This window comes from Symphalangus syndactylus, chromosome 14 (genome assembly GCF_028878055.3).
Source record: "Symphalangus syndactylus isolate Jambi chromosome 14, NHGRI_mSymSyn1-v2.1_pri, whole genome shotgun sequence".
NCBI lineage: Eukaryota > Metazoa > Chordata > Mammalia > Primates > Hylobatidae > Symphalangus > Symphalangus syndactylus.
In genome coordinates this window covers 57,060,342-57,078,369 of record NC_072436.2, presented here as the reverse complement: position 1 = coordinate 57,078,369, position 18,028 = coordinate 57,060,342, and the positions used below count along the sequence as shown (strand labels likewise).

The 18,028-nt window shown below is 38.3% G+C and overlaps 1 long non-coding RNA gene across 1 annotated transcript in view; it reads left to right on the top strand.

The window, feature by feature from the left end:
* The window catches only part of LOC129462713 (uncharacterized), a 90,750-nt gene that overhangs the window by 28,688 nt on the left and 44,034 nt on the right, over positions 1-18,028 (top strand). The window contains exon 2 of the long non-coding RNA XR_008650928.2: positions 2,175-2,216. This is a non-coding gene — a long non-coding RNA (uncharacterized lncRNA). The remainder of the gene's footprint in view (positions 1-2,174; positions 2,217-18,028) is intronic.

The window sequence follows — 18,028 nt, the reverse complement described above, 5'->3', positions numbered from 1 at the left end:
TTTCTATAACTTATTCCCATCCTAGGGTGTATGTGCCGTTCAGAAAAATCAGAACAAGTAAACTTAATCCGATTATAATGCCCAGGCTATTCCTAATGGCTAGAGAGATGTGTATGTTACAAACTGAAGTTTGTCTGTTTACTCTTTTAGCTCAACCTTGATTATGTTAGTACCATGTTTATCTTGATAAATTCATCATAGCCTGGCAGTAATGCTGACTATTCAGAGGTTTAAGCAATCCCTTTACCTCATACTTTTATTTTCATGGCTATCAGACAATTGGATTCTTATGTGACCTGTGGAAAACTTTGTTTCCTTGTCGTTTAAGGAGGTTTTCTGCTTCTCTAGTCATGCCAGACTACATGTAAGCATAGAACATACAATTATAGCTATTAGGAAGAATTTAAAATGCCTCATTTCATCCCTGCCAAAAAAAAAGTACTGCCATTTTTACTGTGGTTTCTCTGATGCAAAATTCATGAATAAAGTTTATCATCCATAATTGTGTTTCTCAATTATTTTGAACATAATAAGAGAAGAAATGAAACACAAGCTAAGGTTTTTACACTGATGGGTGGTAGAGTAGAAATATCAGTTATGAATAAGACATAAGTATATTTAAAACATCAAAATTATTTAATATTTTACTTTTCAAATGTTAATAGTTTTAATAGCTAACATTTATTAGTCTCTTACTATGTCCCAAAAACTGTTCTAAGCAATTTATTTGTAATGACTCATTTAATCTTTACAACCGCTTCATTGTACATGAAAATTCAAGTCTCAGAGAGGGTATGTAAGTAGTCTACAGCGTGGGCCGATTAGCTATCCAAGGAACCAAGATTCAAATAAAATCTAGGAGGTGTGAAAAAGACTAGTTTTGGCCATCAAATAAAGTTGGCCTAGGGGAGTTTATATATGTATAAAACCACACGCATAAATGTATTTTAAGCAACAACATCCTGTTGCTAAATATTATATGATCTAAGTGATGGTGTATGTATGGATGCACTTGTATTTTGCACTGTTTCGACGATAGCTTAGGGAGCATTCTAGAACATACAGTAACCTGATTTCCTTCCACCACCCAGTAGCTCCATAGGCACCTTCATATAACAATAACAACCCCTTAAATCGTAAGTCTGAATCCAGTTTACTTGATGATCCAGTTAGGTTTCTTCTAGAACTTAAATTCTTTGAGTTTGAAAATATTAAATATGGAAGAAAATTGCTTATACTTCTGAATTTTATGGGTGTTATTTTTCATTCATGGTAAAAAAATTTTACTCCAAAATAGTGGTAGAGATCACAAGATAGATTTTTTCTGATCTTTTTCTTACATCTGGAAATTTTAGGCAGATAGAATGCCAGAACATATGAACAAAGCCAGTGGTGTTTTCCCTCTACATTTAATTGAAATTCTTATAATTAGATTTATCACATTTGCAATGTAAGTTCTCAGATTTAGATAATCTGTGCCTTTAGGTAGGTGAGTTTCTGAACATATTTAGAAACGTGGCACTGCATCTAATAGAATAATAAGCTAGAAATAATAGAAATTTGGTGCTTTAGCTCAGCAATTCTATATTCTCTTTTGATGTTTAAAGTATTCAAGTTCATTAGAACATATTTAAGTCTATATCTGTGCTTTCATTCTAGATTCATTGCCTGAAAGTTTTTGAAACATAATTACTATAAAAGTGTATCTCTGTTAATTTAATGAGTGCTTCACTGCCACTTTTTGATGAACAAACATTATAATGCTTTTATTATAAAATCTATTTAACCTGCTTCATCTTTCTGATTTAAATCTAATAATTCATGTAGCATTTTTGAAAAGTGATGTTTGATTTTTTGCATAAAATTGCTATCTGTATATATTCTTTCTTTCTATAATTTTTTCTGGGAAAGTTTATTTTAAGACATAAAGGAACAGAAGTCCTTTGGGTTCAAATTGTGAAGTATTACAGAATATTTGCATTCTCTCTTTTTTGTCTTAATGAGCTTTAATTAAAAAAAAGTAAGACTTATTTTTGAAATTAATGGGAAGATACACAATATGAGCAATGATTGAGTTTTAAAATTTGTTTCTTATTTTAGTTTTATATATTGGTATTTCTCAATCTATGCATTTACTAAGTATATTAATAGACATATTCTTTCTTTTATATTAGGTTTCTGTCCTGAGACCACAGCAGAATGTGCCTTGGACAAAGGTGAGTATATTTAAAATATATTTCAAAATTTTTCCATAAATGAAGTGTAAAAATATTATGACAATAATTATATTACTGTTGCATGCTTAGAAATACGGTATTATAGTTCATGTTTATATCATGGGACATGCACTTTTTGTCTTGTTATATGTAATAGTGAGAAAATATCAGAATTAGAACTCTGGTTATCAAATATATACCATTGTCTGGGTACAGAAAGCCTTGATCCATACAATCTATGTTCAAAGAACTGTTAACACTGACGCTCTTGCAAGTTAAATAATGGAACTATTCAAAGGTTGATGAAAGATGTTTAACATGTCTTTAATGACTCTGAAGATGAAATTATTGAAATAGGACATATGTTAAGTTAAATTATCAGGAAAGAACTACCTAAAAGTATCTAGGTTTTGGGGGAACAAATAGAGAAATACATTTAGAATTAAAACCAATTTAAAAAGAGGAAGGAATTAGGAGAATACACACATTAACAGCTCAGTAAACAGTATATAGACCTCCTGCATGAAAGATAGGAGGATAGTTCAAGGTTAATACACAATGCCTGTTATTTCAAACTGGAATGCTATCGAGAAAAAATATGTTATTAAAGATTATTGAAAAGATCACGAAGTATAACTAAATTATAAGAGAGAGTTGAAAAGAAAATGTATAAGATGAATAAACGTTACATAGAGGAAAACCTGTGAGTACTAAGTAAGGGAACTAAGAATCCTGAGGACAGTCATGAAGGAGGATGACAACTGACAAATATCACATACAGGAGCTATTAATTATCAGGCCTTCTCTAAAGAGAAATTAACAAGAGAAAAATTGCTTGAACTAACATATAAAGAATTTACAGGCTGGGTGCGGTGGCTCACACCTGTAATCCCAGCACTTTGGGAGGCCGAGGCGGGCGGATCACGAGGTCAGGAGATCGAGACCATCCTGGCTAACACGGTGAAGCCCCGTCTCTACTAAAAATAAAAAAAAATTAGCCAGGCGTGGTGGTGGGCGCCTGTAGTCCCAGCTACTTGGGAGGCAGAGGCAGGAGAATGGTGTGAACCCAGGAGGTGAAGCTTGCAGTGAGCCGAGATCATGCCACTGCACTCCAGCCTGGGCGACAGAGTGAGACTCCGTCTCAAAAATAAATAAACAAATAAAAGAATTTACGTAAGCTTCAGGATTAGGTAGTAGTGGGAGAAGGTTATCACTTTTGTAGATATATTTAAATATTGAATAGATTCACAATGTCTGACGATGGTTTCTCTAAAACTTCTCTAAATCAGCTATCCTATTCAAGGTTCTTCCAGCCCCACACATGACTTGATGAGTCACTGTTCTTTATTTTTCCCTGTATTAGAGTAATTTTACATTGAAATAAAAGTTGGGCATCACTGGTTTGAGGTTATCAGAAAAATGTAGGCATATACAGTATCATTAGTAATTGATGCCTGTTCTATCTTATGCAAACGTAATGCTTGGGGAAATACAGTTATATGTACATACTCATATTTTTAATTTGGCCCAAAACATACTGTATGTGTTCTGCAGTGTTACTCATATGAAAATAGAAAGCATCCTATAAATGCATATGTTAATAATTTTCTGAGATAATAAAATTGAAAACTCTCCCAGATTTTTTTTGCCACTCTTTTTCACATAATTTTTTGGTCATTTTCCATATCTGTAAAGATACAAGTGTGACTTTAGAATATCCAAAGAAAATAAGCCAGCTGACGTGCACTGCCAAACAGGGAATGAATGGCTCCAGGCACAAATCTCTGTTGTGTCAAGGCTTTGGCATGACATTTGGCAGGGACTAAATCAAACATAGCACAATGCAAATAATCTCAGTTTCCCATGGATGTGCAGCTTCAACCTCGAGCCTACTGTTAGTCATTATTACTCTTTTCTCCTGATATTCCAGAGAATGATATTTCTGGTAATGAACTGAAAACTAGAACATTTCCTAGGTGTTACTACACTGTGAGACAGTTGGGGGGATCGTGACTTTGAAATTGGACCTTCCTGGGTTTGAAGTGTGAGTCTGTCTCTTACTATCTGTGGAATCCTGGAGAAACTACCCAAGATATAAAATGAATTTATTAAGAATTATCACAGGGGATGTGGAGGCATTAAAATGATACAATTAGCCTAAAGCATTTCTTATATCTGTTATGTAATAAACATTTAATAAATATGATTTTACTTTTTTCCATTTCTGTAATCAGTTGGATTTTGTTTTAAACTTCTTAATAATCATCTCAATCATCCTGTTAACAGAAGAGGAATGATTCTAATATACATTTGTAAGTTTTGAGTTATGTAAGCACATGTGATAATATTTGTCTTTGTCTTTTTAGGTGGGCACTCTTTTCTTTGAAGTGGGCCAATGGTTTTCGCAAACTTCTTATTTTTCAAAATTTCATTTATTTTTTAAAGAATTGTATGTCACACATAAAGGGTCTTCATGTTACACAAGCATATTTTGAATGCATTTGATTTAATTTTAGGTTTTCTTAGTATGATAAAAGATGGAACACCACATTATAAAATGTAGATAGATTAGAAAAAATTATACCTCCATAGCATGCCCATAATATTTTAGTTCAAATGTTTGTTTCAACTCTCATTAATAAATTATGTGTCATGGCATTAGGTGCTAAGGGTACAAAGAAGAAACAGATATATTATTTGCCTTCATAGGAATTATAATCTTAGATGGGAAGAGACATGTAAATACATTATTTTTAACACAATATGATAATATGCTACAATGGAGAGGTGCTCATGGAATGGGGGTTGTGCAAATATAAAACAAATTTTAATCAATCTGGCTTATTATTATTCCATACCTAAGCAATGACATTGTCTCCTCTCTCTATAGTCATTGTGGTGAATGGCTGGGGGTAAGAGAGGCAGAGTTGGTGGTGCGAAAAGACCACGTTAGGTAGGGTTACCTGAAGTTCATACTAGGGGTTTAGTTGCTGAGTTACCTAACATGCCTCCATATTAGGTAATTCATGAGCCAGTGAGAATACTGGCTAGAAAGGAGAGCGACTGTGGTGCAGTCCTAAAGGGCTGTACTAATTAGGAGGGCAAGCATTTCAACAGTGGTTCATAATCTTTTGGGGGTCAGACACTTCTTTGATAATCTAATGACAGCTAAGGACCCATTCTCTGGAAAATACACATATGCATAATTTTTTGCATGTAAGTTCTGGGGATTTTTGGATCACCTGAAGTAGCTTCAAGGACACCAGTCCTTAGGTTTAAAACAAAAAGTTCCTTTGAGAGCAATAGACAGAAAAATAACGAAAAGTATCTTAGGACAGAGAATCCCCCCTATTCTGGGCAACAAGTTTTCTTTAAAATTCCTGATCTAAGACCTCTAATGACCCCTCAAACATTGCCCAGAAACCCTACTGTATCACTTTAGAAATATCTCCTTCCTACTTTTCAAGACAACTATTTCATGCCTATTCCTACATCCTACCCCCCTCAGCTGTAACCTTGTTACTTAACTCATCGACAAAATAGAACTCATCAAACAAAAATGATTTCTCTTTCTATTACAAACCTAAAAACAGAACTACACCTGCCCCCATATTTTCCTCTTGCAACAACTGAGGAAATGCCTCTCCTGTACCACATGTGTGTCTGAATTCCTCCCTCACCAACTTTTCTCAAGGTAAAAATAAAGTTAAAATTAAAAATAAAGTTAAATCTCAACCAAGGCCTAAAAGGACAGCACACAATTTGATTTAAATTTTACAGACAACAATCTTATTTCTGTACATAAATCTGGGACAAGAAAGAAAGCTGAGAGACTAGATATTTATTGAGCACCTACTGTGTATGTGTCAGGCAATGTTTCCTCCTGGGGAAAAAGTAGTGAGCAAAACCAGTAAGGCCATTGTCTCATGGAGCTTCCAGTCCAATCAAAAAGCAAAAGAGCAAGGTGAATGGGGACTTTCAAGGCTCACTCAGGCTCTACAATGTGTTCAGAACTGAGCAAAGCAAGGGAACCAAATAACAGATTCCACACTCTTTCCTGTAAAACAACAACATAATGTCCAACAGCCAAAAAAATTTTTTTAATGTGAGCAAAGGAAAAAACACTAAAAAAAGTATTAAACGTATTAATGCTTTAAGTAGTGTATAGAAGCCAAGATTATAGGGTATTTTAAATTGTATTTCTTTTTTTGTTTTACATATTTTCTAACATGTTTATTCTTTAATAATTTTGAAAAAGTTAAATGTATTAAGTACTCCATGTAGAAACATAAAAGATGCTGTTGCAAAATAGAAAAAAAAATCCTAAAATTTGTATGGAACCAAAAATAAGCCTGAATAGCCAAAGCTATCCTAAGCAAAAAGAATAAAGACGGAGGCATCATATTATCTGATTTCAAAATATGCTAGAAGGCTATTATAATAAAAACAGCATTGTGAAAATAGACACATAGATCTATGGCACAGAATAGAGAACCGAGAAATAAATTCACTTCACGTTTACAGCTAATTGTTTGGTGTTTTGTTGTCGTTTTTTGTTGTTGTTGTTGTTGTTGTTGTTGTTTTGTTTTATTTTCTTTTGAGATGGAGTCTCGCTGTGTCGCCCAGGCTGGAGTCCAGTAGCGCGATCTCAGCTCACTGCAACCTCTGCCTCTTGGTTTTAAGCGATTCTCCTGTCTCAGTCTCCCGAGTAGCTGGGACTATACCTGGCTAGTTTTTTGTGTTTTTTTTTTGTTTTTTTTTTTTTTTTTTGAGACTGAGTCTTGCTCTGTCACCCAGGCTGGAGTGCAGTGGCATGATCTCGCCTCACTGCAAGCTTCACCTCCCGGGTTCACGCCATTCTCCTGCCTCAGCCTTGCGAGTAGCTGAGACTAGAGGCACCCACCACCACACCTGGCTAATTTTTTTTGTATTTTTTAGTAGAGATGGGGTTTCACCGTGTTAGCCAGGATGGTCTTGATCTTCTGACCTCATAATCCGCCTGCTTCGGCCTCCCAAGGTGCTGGGATTACAGGCGTGTGCCACCGCGCCCGGCCTTATTTTTTGTATTTTTGGTAGAGACGGGGTTTCCTGATGTTGGCCAGGCTGCTTTTGAGCCCCTGACCTCAAGTGATCTGCCCGCCTCAGCCTCCCAAAGTGCTGGGATTACAGGAGTGAGCCACCATGCCCAGCCAGCTAATTGATTTTTAACAAAGACACCACGAAGACAAGTGGGGAAACAGACTTCCTCTTTAGTAAATGGTGCTGGAAAAACTGGATATCCACGTGCAGAGGAATGAAACGGAATCTCTATCTCTCGCCATATACAAAAATCAACTGAAGATGAATTAAAGACTTATATGTAAGATCCAAAACTACTAAAAGAAAATATTGGAGAAATAATTCAGGACATTGGTCTAGGCAAAGATTTTATGACTAAGACCTTAAAAGCACAAGCAACTAAAACAGGAATAGACAAATGGGACCATATTAAACTAAAACGCTTCTGCTCAGCAAAGGAAACAATTAACAGAGGGAAGAGACAACCTGCTGAATAAGAGAAGATATTTGCAAACTATTCATCTGACAAGTGACTAATACCCAGAATATACAACGAACCCAAACAACTCAACAATTACAAAAGAAAGAAGAAAGAAAGAAAGAAAGAAAGAAAGAAAGAAAGAAAGAAAGAAAGAAGGAAAGAAAGAGAGAAAGAGAGAGAGAAAGAGAGAAGAAAGAAAGAAAGAAAGAAAGAAAGAAAGAAAGAAAGAAAGAAGAAGGAAGGAAGGAAGGAAGGAAGGAAGGAAGGAAGGAAGGAAGGAAGGAAGGAAGGAAGGAAGAGAGAGAGGAAAGAAAGAAAGAAAGAAAGAAAGAAAGAAGAAAGAAAAGAAAGAAAGAAAGAAAGAAACATTAAAAAGTAGGCAAAGGATCTGAATAGACATTTCTTAAATAAAGCCATACAAATGTCCAGGAAGTATATGAAAAAATGTTCAATGTCACTAATCATCAGGGAAATGGAAATCAAAACCACAATGAGTTATCATCTTACCCCAGTTGGAATGGCTATTATCAAAAAGACAAAAAAATAACAGATACTGGCAAGGATGCAGAAAAAAGGAAATTGTTATGCATTTTTGGTGAGAATGTAAATTAGTACAGCCACTATGGAAAACAATACGGAGATTTCATAGAAAACTAAAACTAGAACTACTATATGATCCAGCAATCCCACTACTGGATGTTTACTCAAAGGAAAGGAAATCAGTGTATCAAAGGGATACTTGCACTCCTATGCTTTTCACAGCCCTATTCACAATAGCCGAGATACAGAATAAATTTAAGTGTCCATCAATGGATAAATGGATAAAGATAATGTGGTAAATACATACGCAATGGAATACTATTTGGCCGTAAAAAAGAATGAAATCCTGTTACTTGCAGTGATATAGATGGAACTGAAGGTCAATATGTTAAGTGAAATGAGTCAGGCACAGAAAGACAAGTATCACATGTTCTCACTCATGTAGGAGCTAAAAAATGGATCACATGGAGGTAAAGAGTAGAATGACAGATACCAGAGGCTGGGAAAGGTGTGTGGGTTGGAAGGGCAATGAAGAGGTTGGATAATGAGTACAAACATATAGTTAGGAAGAAGTAAGTTCTAATGTTCCATAGCAGAATAGGGTAAATATAATTTTTAAAGCATATATTGGATATTTCAAACTAGCTAAAAGAGAGGACTTGAAATGTTCTCAAAACATAGAAATGCTAAATACTTGAGGTCATGGATGTTCTAAATACCCTCACATGATCATTATGCACTCTGTGCATTTAATAAACTACCACAGGCTGGGCACGGTGGCTTACGCCTGTAATCCCAGCACTTTGGGAGGCCGAGGTGGATGGATCACTTGAAGTCAGGGGTTCGAGACCAGCCTGACCAACATGGTGAAACCCCATATCTACTAAAAATACAAAAATTAGCCTGGCCTGGTGGCGGGCGCCTGTAATCCCAGCTACTGGGGAGGCTGAGGCAGGAGAATCACTTGAACCCGGGAGGTAGAGGTTGCAGTGAGCCGAGATCAAGCCACTGCACTCCAGCCTGGGTGATAGAGTGAGACCCTGCCTCAAAAAAAAAAAAAACCATCACAGGTACCCTGTAAGTATGTACAAGTATTATGTATGAATAAGAAATTTATTTTAAAATTCTGTTGATATATTACATGAAAAGAGCACATTATTTCAGCATGATTATAATTGCATAAACTATAAATAAGCAGACAAAGATTTGTAGAGTGATAGAAATGAAATTAACTGCGCTAAGGCTTTAGAGTCAGAATACTTGATTGGGCTGGTTTCTTGCTCTCTTTGTACCCCTGTCTGTCAATTTTCCCATCTGAAAAATGGTAATAACTGTCTCTACCTCAAAAGGTTGGTATGATAATTGAATTAGTTAATATATTAAAAATACCTATGCAGAGCACAGAGGTTTTTTAAGTGAAACTACTCTGTATAATACTGTAATGGTGGATACATGCCATTATGCCTTTGTTCGAATTCATAGAATATACCACACTGTGTTAATCTGTTTGCATTGCTATAAAGGAATACCTGAGGCTGGGTAATTTGTAAAGAAAAGAAGTTTATTTGGCGCATGGTTCTGCAGGCTGTACAAGAAGCATGGCACCAGCATCTGCTTCTGGTGAGGCCTCAGGAAGCTTATAATCATGACGGAAGGTGAAGGGAAGCCAACACGTCACATGGTGGGAGATGGAGCAAGAGAGTGAGAGAAGAGGGAGGTACCAGACTTTTTTTTTTTTTTTTTTCTGAGACAGAGTCTCTCTCTGTCACCCAGGCTGGACTGTGGAGTGCAGTGGCACAATCTTGGCTCACTGCAGCCTCTGCCTCCTGGGTTTAAGCAATTCTCCTGCCTCTGCCTCCTGAGTAGCTGGGATTACAGGCCCACACCACCCTGCCCAGCTAATTTTTGTATTTTTAGTAGAGATGGAGTTTTGCCATGTTGGCAAAGCCAGTCTCGAACTCTTGACCTCAGGTGATCCTCCCACCTCAGCCTCCCAAAGTGCTGGGATTACAGGTGTGAGCCACTGCACCCAGCCTCAGACTCCTTCTAACAGATCTTGTGGGAACTAATAAAGCAAGAACTGACTCGTTACCGTGAGGACATCAAGCCATTCATGAGGGATCCATGCTCATGACCCAAACACCTCCCACTAGGTCCAACCTTTAACATTAAGATCAAACTTCAACATGGGATTTGGAGGGGACAAATATCCAAACTATAGCATATACCAAGAGTAAACCTTAATGTAGACTACAGACTTTGGATGACAATAAGGAGTCAAAGTCAGCACATGGATCATAACAAATGTACCACTGTAGTGGAGGATGTTGATAGTGAAGGATGTTATGCATGTGTCTGGCATGGGATATATGAGATCTCTTCTTTTTGCTCAATTTTGCTGTGAACCTATAACTGCTCTAAACAAATGAAGTCTCAGGCCAGGCGTGGCGGCTCATGCCTATAATCCCAGCACTTTGGGAGGCCAAGGCAGGTGGATCACCTGAGGTCAGGAGTTTGAGACCAGCCTGGCCAACATGGTGCAACCCCATCTCTACTAAAAATACAAAAAATTAGCTGGACATGGTGGCGGGCACCTGTAATCCCAGCTACTCAGGAGGCTGAGGCAGGAGAATCCCTTGAACCTGGGAGGTGGAGGTTGCAGTAAGCCGAGATCGTGCCATTGCACTCCAACCTGGGCAACAAGAGAGAAACTTTGTCTCAAAAAAAAAAAAAGAAAGAAAATGAAGTCTATTTTTAAGATGATTAGTATACTGACCGGTACACGAGAAGCATTCAATAAATGTCAGTTAAAATTTTCTTACCGTCATTATTGTTATAACACGCTCTGGGTCCTGGTAGGTGTTCAGTTAAGTGTTACTAATGAATAGTTGCCAGTGTGGTTACTTTCTTTCCGTGTAGACCCCTGCGCTGCGCTCCAGGGCTGATCATCCAGGAGGAATTCCCACTAAGCCATCCACCCTGCCCTCTCCATTGTCTGTCTGTGCTCCCAAGGTATCTAGCAGTTGCCACTTGAGCACTTAGGTCTCCCCACTGTAATTATCTGTTTTCCTGCCTATCTCCTCCATGCCACTCCATTGCAATCTCCCCTGGGGCAGTGATGTTCCTCATTCTTCTCTGTATCTCCAGCTCCTAGCTCAAAATCTGGAACCAAAGCAGAGTCAATAAAGGTTTCATTGGAAGAACAAATGAAAGAAAAACAAGATCAAATGAATAAATGAATAAATAGCAGGCTCTGTCACTGCATGTTCAGTTGAGTCAATCTGAGCACAGTCTGAGCAGCTCTGGCTCAGTGGCCTCCACGGTTCCAACTCCTATCTAAAGGGTATAAATGCCAACCAAGCATTGCTGAGGGGGCCTTTCCCTGCTGGAGAGCACTTTATTTTACAGTTCATAAAAAGCAAGAGATCCATTTTTGGTATTTGTACTTATGAACCCAGATTTTAACTTCCCTCTACTACCCCTACCACATGCAGCAGCCCTGAGAGTGTGGCCTGAGCGAGCAACCTCCTTCGGAGCCCTCCTCCCAACGAGGCCATCATTATTATGCTCTCTGTGGAGCACTAAGGAGAGAAGAAACAAACTGCAAGATTTTTCAAGGAAATGGTCTGTATTACTTGCCACTTAAGCCCACTTCCAGCAGCGAGAGTCCCAAATAAAAAGATAAAGACTTTCACACTTCTCTCTCTCACACACATGCATACACACCTTTATATGTATACATGTGAATTCGTGTGTTTGTGTGTGTAGACGTATATAAATGTACATGGTATGCAGCTATGTCATGGCATTACGATTCAGAATTACTTCTATCTCTGTTTTTCAATTTCTCATATTCCCTAATGTTTCCACCATAGGAAAGGCTCAATCAAAATAAAAGAGAATTTGACATAGACAGAGAGTAAAGAATAAAACCATGGTAGACAGGTAGGGCCATGTCAGGGAGAACAGATGCATGAAGGTTTAAAACAAACAAACAAAAAGGCCTATGTCTTGCTTTCCTCCAAGCTTGAACAGTCCATGTCCAGAAAGGTAGTTAGGAGAATGTTGAGGAAAGTTCCCTGAGAATTGGGAACTGGACAAACTGAGTATGGCATCTATTTCTCTAAGTTATTTAACTTCTCAGAGTCTCAGTTTCCCCATATAAGGATAATAATACTTCACAATATTACTATGAGGGATATATAAAATGTTTCTAAAACATGCAATGTAGAGAGTTGTTTTTTGTTGTTGTTGTTGCTGTTTTGTTTTTTTTTTTGTGACAGAGTCTTGCTCTATCGCCCAGGCTGGAGTGCAATGGTGTGTTCTCAGCTCACTGCAACCTCCACCACCTGGGTTGTAACGGATTCTCCTGCCTCAGCCTCCCAAGTAGCTGGGGTTACAGGCACGCACCACCATGCCTAGCTGATTTTGTATTTTTAGTAGACACAGGGTTTCACCATGTTGGCCAGGCTGGTCTCGAACTCCTGAGCTCAGGTGCTCCACCCAACTTGGCCTCCCAAAGTGCTGGGATTACAGGCATGAGCCACTGCACCCGGCCAATGTGGAGAGATTTTTAAAAATGTATCTAAATTAGAGGTTATCAAACTTTGGAATTTGAGAATACTTTTTTTTTTTTTTTTTTTTTTGAGACGGAGTCTCACTCTGACGCCCAGGCTGGAGTGCAGTGGCGCAATCTCGGCTCACTGCAAGCTCTGCCTCCTGGGTTCACGCCATTCTCCTGCCTCAGCCTCTCCGAGTAGCTGGGACTACAGGCGCCCGCCACCACGCCCGGCTAATTTTTTTTTGTATTTTTAGTAGAGACGGGGTTTTACCGTGGTCTCGATCTCCGGAGCTCGTGATCCGCCCCCCTCGGCCTCCCAAAGTGCTGGGATTACAAGCGTGAGCCACCGCGCCCGGCCGAGAATACATTTTGAATGTGAGGATATTTTATGGAACCGCCTCCTGCTCTCCTACACACAGAGAATAGTAAGAAAGTATGCAACAAAGAGCTACTATGCACCTCCCACCTACTAAGATGGCTTACCAAAAAAAAAAAAGAAAAGAAAAAACGACAAGTGTTGAGGAGTATGCAGAGAAATTGGAACCTTCATATATTGTTAGTGTGAATGTAAAATGGTACAGCCACTGTGGAAGGCAGTTTGGTGGTTACTGAAAGTTCAATATGCAATTACCAAATGACCTAGCAATTCCACTCCTAGGTATATACCCCCAAAGAATTGAAAACAGAGACTCAGGCTGGGAGTGACGGCTCATGCCTATAATTCCAGCACTTTGGGAGGCCAAAGCAGGAGGATCACTTGAGCCCAGGGGTTCGAGACCAGCTTGGGCAATATTAATGAGACCCCGTTTCTACAAAAAATACAAAAATTAGCCAGACATGGTGGTGTGCATCTGTGGTCCCAGCTATTCAGGAGGCTGAGGTGGGAGGATTACTTGAGCCCAAGAGATCAAGGCTGCAGTGAGCTGTGTTCATGCTACTGGACTCCAGCCTGGCTGACTTGAGTGAGACCCTGTCTCCAAAAAAAGAAAAAATGAAAACAGGGACTCAAAAAAATAATTATATGCCAATGTTCATAGCAGCATTATTCACAATAGCCAAAAGGTGGAAACAATCCAAATGTCCTTCAACAGATAAATGGATAGACAAATGTGGCCTTTCCATACAATGGAATATTATTTAGTCATAAAAAGAAATGAAATTCTGATACATGCTGCAACATGGATGATCCTTGAAAACATTATCTTAAATGAAATAAGCCAGACACAAAAATACAAATATTGTATTAGACCTACATGAAGTATCTAAAATAGGCAAATTCACAAAGATGGTAAGTAGACAAAAGATTACCAGAGGCTGAATGGAGGGAAAAGTGGAGAGTTGTTTAATGGGTACAGAGTTTCTATTTGAAATGATAAAAAAAAGTTTTGAAAATGGTAGAACAGTATTGCAAATGCAATTAATGCCACTGAATTGTACACCTTAAAATGGTTAAAATGACAAATTATATGTCTTACTACCATTTTAAAAAACAAAAGAAGCTACTATGAATTCATAATACATTTACATATGAAAATGAGATATACTGTTTAGTCAATTTGTATATGAATTTGTAGAGCACTTATATGGATTCCCTGCCTCCCACCTCTACCACCCACCTACCCTCAGTAGAGAACCATGGATAGAGATAATTAAAGTTAATACAAAAGTTACATCTCAAACGTCTGGATAACAGCCTCAATTATTCACTGTGGTGAGAACACAGATTTTGCCATTGGAGTTTGGTACAAGGCTTTATACATGGCAAGTATTTACTAAATTCTTTCTAAATAAATGGGTCTCTGTAGTACAATACCAGGCACCAGTTCATATAAGCCAATTAGAGAGTTTGTAAATGAATGAGTATGTGTGTATGCATGTATGTGTGTGAGTGTGTGTGTGTGTGTGTGTTTGGGGGAAAGGAGAAGTAGGCGAGAAATGTTAGAAGAAACAGAAAGGGCCTACCCCTGAATCCTGGTTAATTGCTTCCTTTCAGGAAAAGCACCAAGGATGGAGCAGCCTGGCCTTTGCCCCATGCTGGTTCCCGCAGGTGCAAAGGGAGAACTACTGCTAATGGGACAGAGAAGGTCCATGCTGCACATGGTGCAGAGATCAACAGGTCTTGAGCCTCCAGAGCTGTCAGCCTAGTGCTTTTCATGTGCCTTAAAAGTGAATCAGAGAGAAAACAAAGAAGGGTCACTCTTGAGATCTTCAGTCCCTGGCATTGCTGGAAGTAAATATGAAGCATCTGGGAGAAACAGAGCCTATATTCAAAAGTTTACACAAAACTGAACAGAGGAGGGAGGCGGAGAGGGGTGGCTGGTGATGTTCCAGAGTAAAAAAGAGAGAGAATCCTTTCAAAATGTATTGAGAACTCCTACTACTCATCATTCAGTAAAAGCTAATGGAACTAAATGTTGTCACAAGATAAGCTTTACTTCAAAATGATCTATTTTTTCATGACTCTTTAAAAATTAACCAAAATCACAAGCTGATTTCTTTGGCATAAATGGGTTTGCTTTTCCTCTCAAAATGCATGTGAAATGCATGCAAATAAAATATATCATTGATAAATCTTTTAAGTCGTTTCAAGTTGCTTTCAATGGCCATACCTTAAAGTGGTCAGTCATTATACATTGGAGCAATTCGGACACATCATATTGTTTTCTGATCTCGATAAAGCTTAACCTATTAATAAAAGAAGTACATTTATTTATAGTTAGAACAAAATCTGCCAATACATGAAATTCTGCTAAGTGATACCTATTTTTTCCACTCATTTACATAATAGGATTAGAGACTGTTTTACCTGAGGGGGGGGTGGCTCCTTCTATAAAGTTAAATTGCCCTTTATAATATAGCAATTCTCTTAAAAAACTACTCATTTCTATATATGTCTGTGTTTACATAAAGAAAGCTCTGAAATAATACACACCTGACTTTTGCTGTTGTTACTTCTGAGAAACATGTGAAATAAGGGAGAAGTCACAGTGAGATGTAAATGGGGACCCTTTACTGTTTACATATTCTGTATTCTTTGAATATTTTTCATAATGAGCATATGTTACTTTTATAATTAGTAATTTAAAAGTAAAGACGGCCGGGTGTGGTGGCTCAAGCCTGTAATCCCAGCACTTTGGGAAGCCGAGGTGAGAGGATCACCTGAGGTCAGGAGTTCGAGACCAGCCTGACCAACATGGAGAAGCCCTGTCTCTACTAAAAATACAAAATTAGCTGGGCGTGGTGGCACATGCCTGTAATCCCAGCTACTCGGGAGGCTGAGGAAGGAGAATCGCTTGAACCCGGGAGGCAGAGGTTGCGGTGAGCCGAGATTGCGCCATTGTACTCCAGCCTGGGCAACAGAGCGAAACTCCATCTCAAATTAAATAAATAAATAAATAAATAAATAATAAATAAAAATAAAGACAAATGAAGTCGCATGGGTGAGGGTAAGCTGATAAAACATTGCCTATACATCATGCAAAGTAATTCACAATTTTTTTCCTTTTTATAAAATATTAGAGAATAGTATCATGAACTCCAATGTATTCACTATCCAACTTCAACAATGATCACTTCCTGGCCACTGGCATTTCATTCATGGTCCCTCATATATTTAAACACACAACACAGCTAAATTTGTTAAAGCAAATACCAAACACTACAACCTTTTATCTATAAATACTCTATACCTCTTAGCTGAAAGTTAAACTAAAGAACAGTACAGGCCGGGCGCGGTGGCTCACGCCTATAATCCCAGCACTTTGGGAGGCTAAGACAGGTGAATCACTTGAGGTCAGGAGTTCAAGACCAACCTGGCAAACATGGTGAAACCCCATCTCTACTAAAAATACAAAAACTAGCCAGGCACGGTGGCCTGTGCCTGTAATCCCAGCTACTAAGGAGGCTGAGGTAGGAGAATCACTTGAACCCGGGAGGCGGAGGTTGCAGTGAGCTGAGATTGTGCCACTGCACTCCAGCCTGGGTGACAGAGTGAGACAAACAAACACACACAAAAAAATACAGTACAAGCAACTTTTCAGGATCATATTGACTTCCTAAAGATTTGTTTTCAAAACGAATGAGAAGACAAGTTTTACAAGAATGGCAAAGTGATTTTAAGAATTAACACTGGCCCTCTTATTCACAGAGTAAATTATTCAAATCCAGTCTACTTAATCAATAACTAAGAAAATATAATTAAATAGGACAGAACAAAATAACAGCAGGTAAGTTAGAAAAATAAATTCAAGAAGGTATATCTCTCCATCTGCCATTTCTGAGCCTTAAAGCAGAGTGTAGAAGTGCTCACTTTCTTGTCAGGTAATTCTTAACAGATAGGTCTAAGATTTGAGAGAGAAAAACTGGTTGCTCTAACCTGACAAAATGACTGGTGAATTATTCATGCAGTTGCTGAACTGAAATCTGCAACCTATGGCTTCCCTGAGCTTCTGCGTTACAAATGACTCTAGCACCAAGCATCTTTTACAATTTAAGCCAGGACTCACACCTATAAATTGCATTGCTCGTCTTACCAGAGCTAATGACTTCAAGTGATCTCTCTCAAAGCTGAGGAGCACCTGGTTAGATGACCAGGTTGCCCTTCCCACCATGCACCACTACCTCCACTCAAGAATCAACTTATGGCCCACAGCTACTGACTTTAAAAAGACTACCTCTTCTCTTCAAAACACAGGCAGCCCTTAGTCTGGGGATGCTGCCCTGGCTCACAGCCTTCTAACATTTTTCCCAAATGTGAATGTCTTTTGGCTTTAAAGTTTCAAAAATTCCTTGAGTCTTTTCCTTAGGCTAATAAAGCTGGCAGAAAATTAGTTAACTTTACCATCATCCCTGATGTGTATCAAAGCAACATTCACCGACTCAGATATTTGTCTAACATTTGGCCTGTGTCAAAGGTCTTTTACATACACCATCATTCATCTCATTGACACAATTCTGTGGCACAATTATGGTGGGCATTTTTTTCTCTATGTTACAGAGGGGGAAAAAGAAGCCCATAGTGTGTAAATTAGTTCAACCATTGGGGAAAAAAGTGTGGAGATTCCTCAAAGAAAGACCTAGAGGCAGAAATACTATTTGACCCAGCAATCCCATTACTAGGTATATACCCAAAGGAATATAAATCATGCTATTATAAAGACACGTACACGTGAA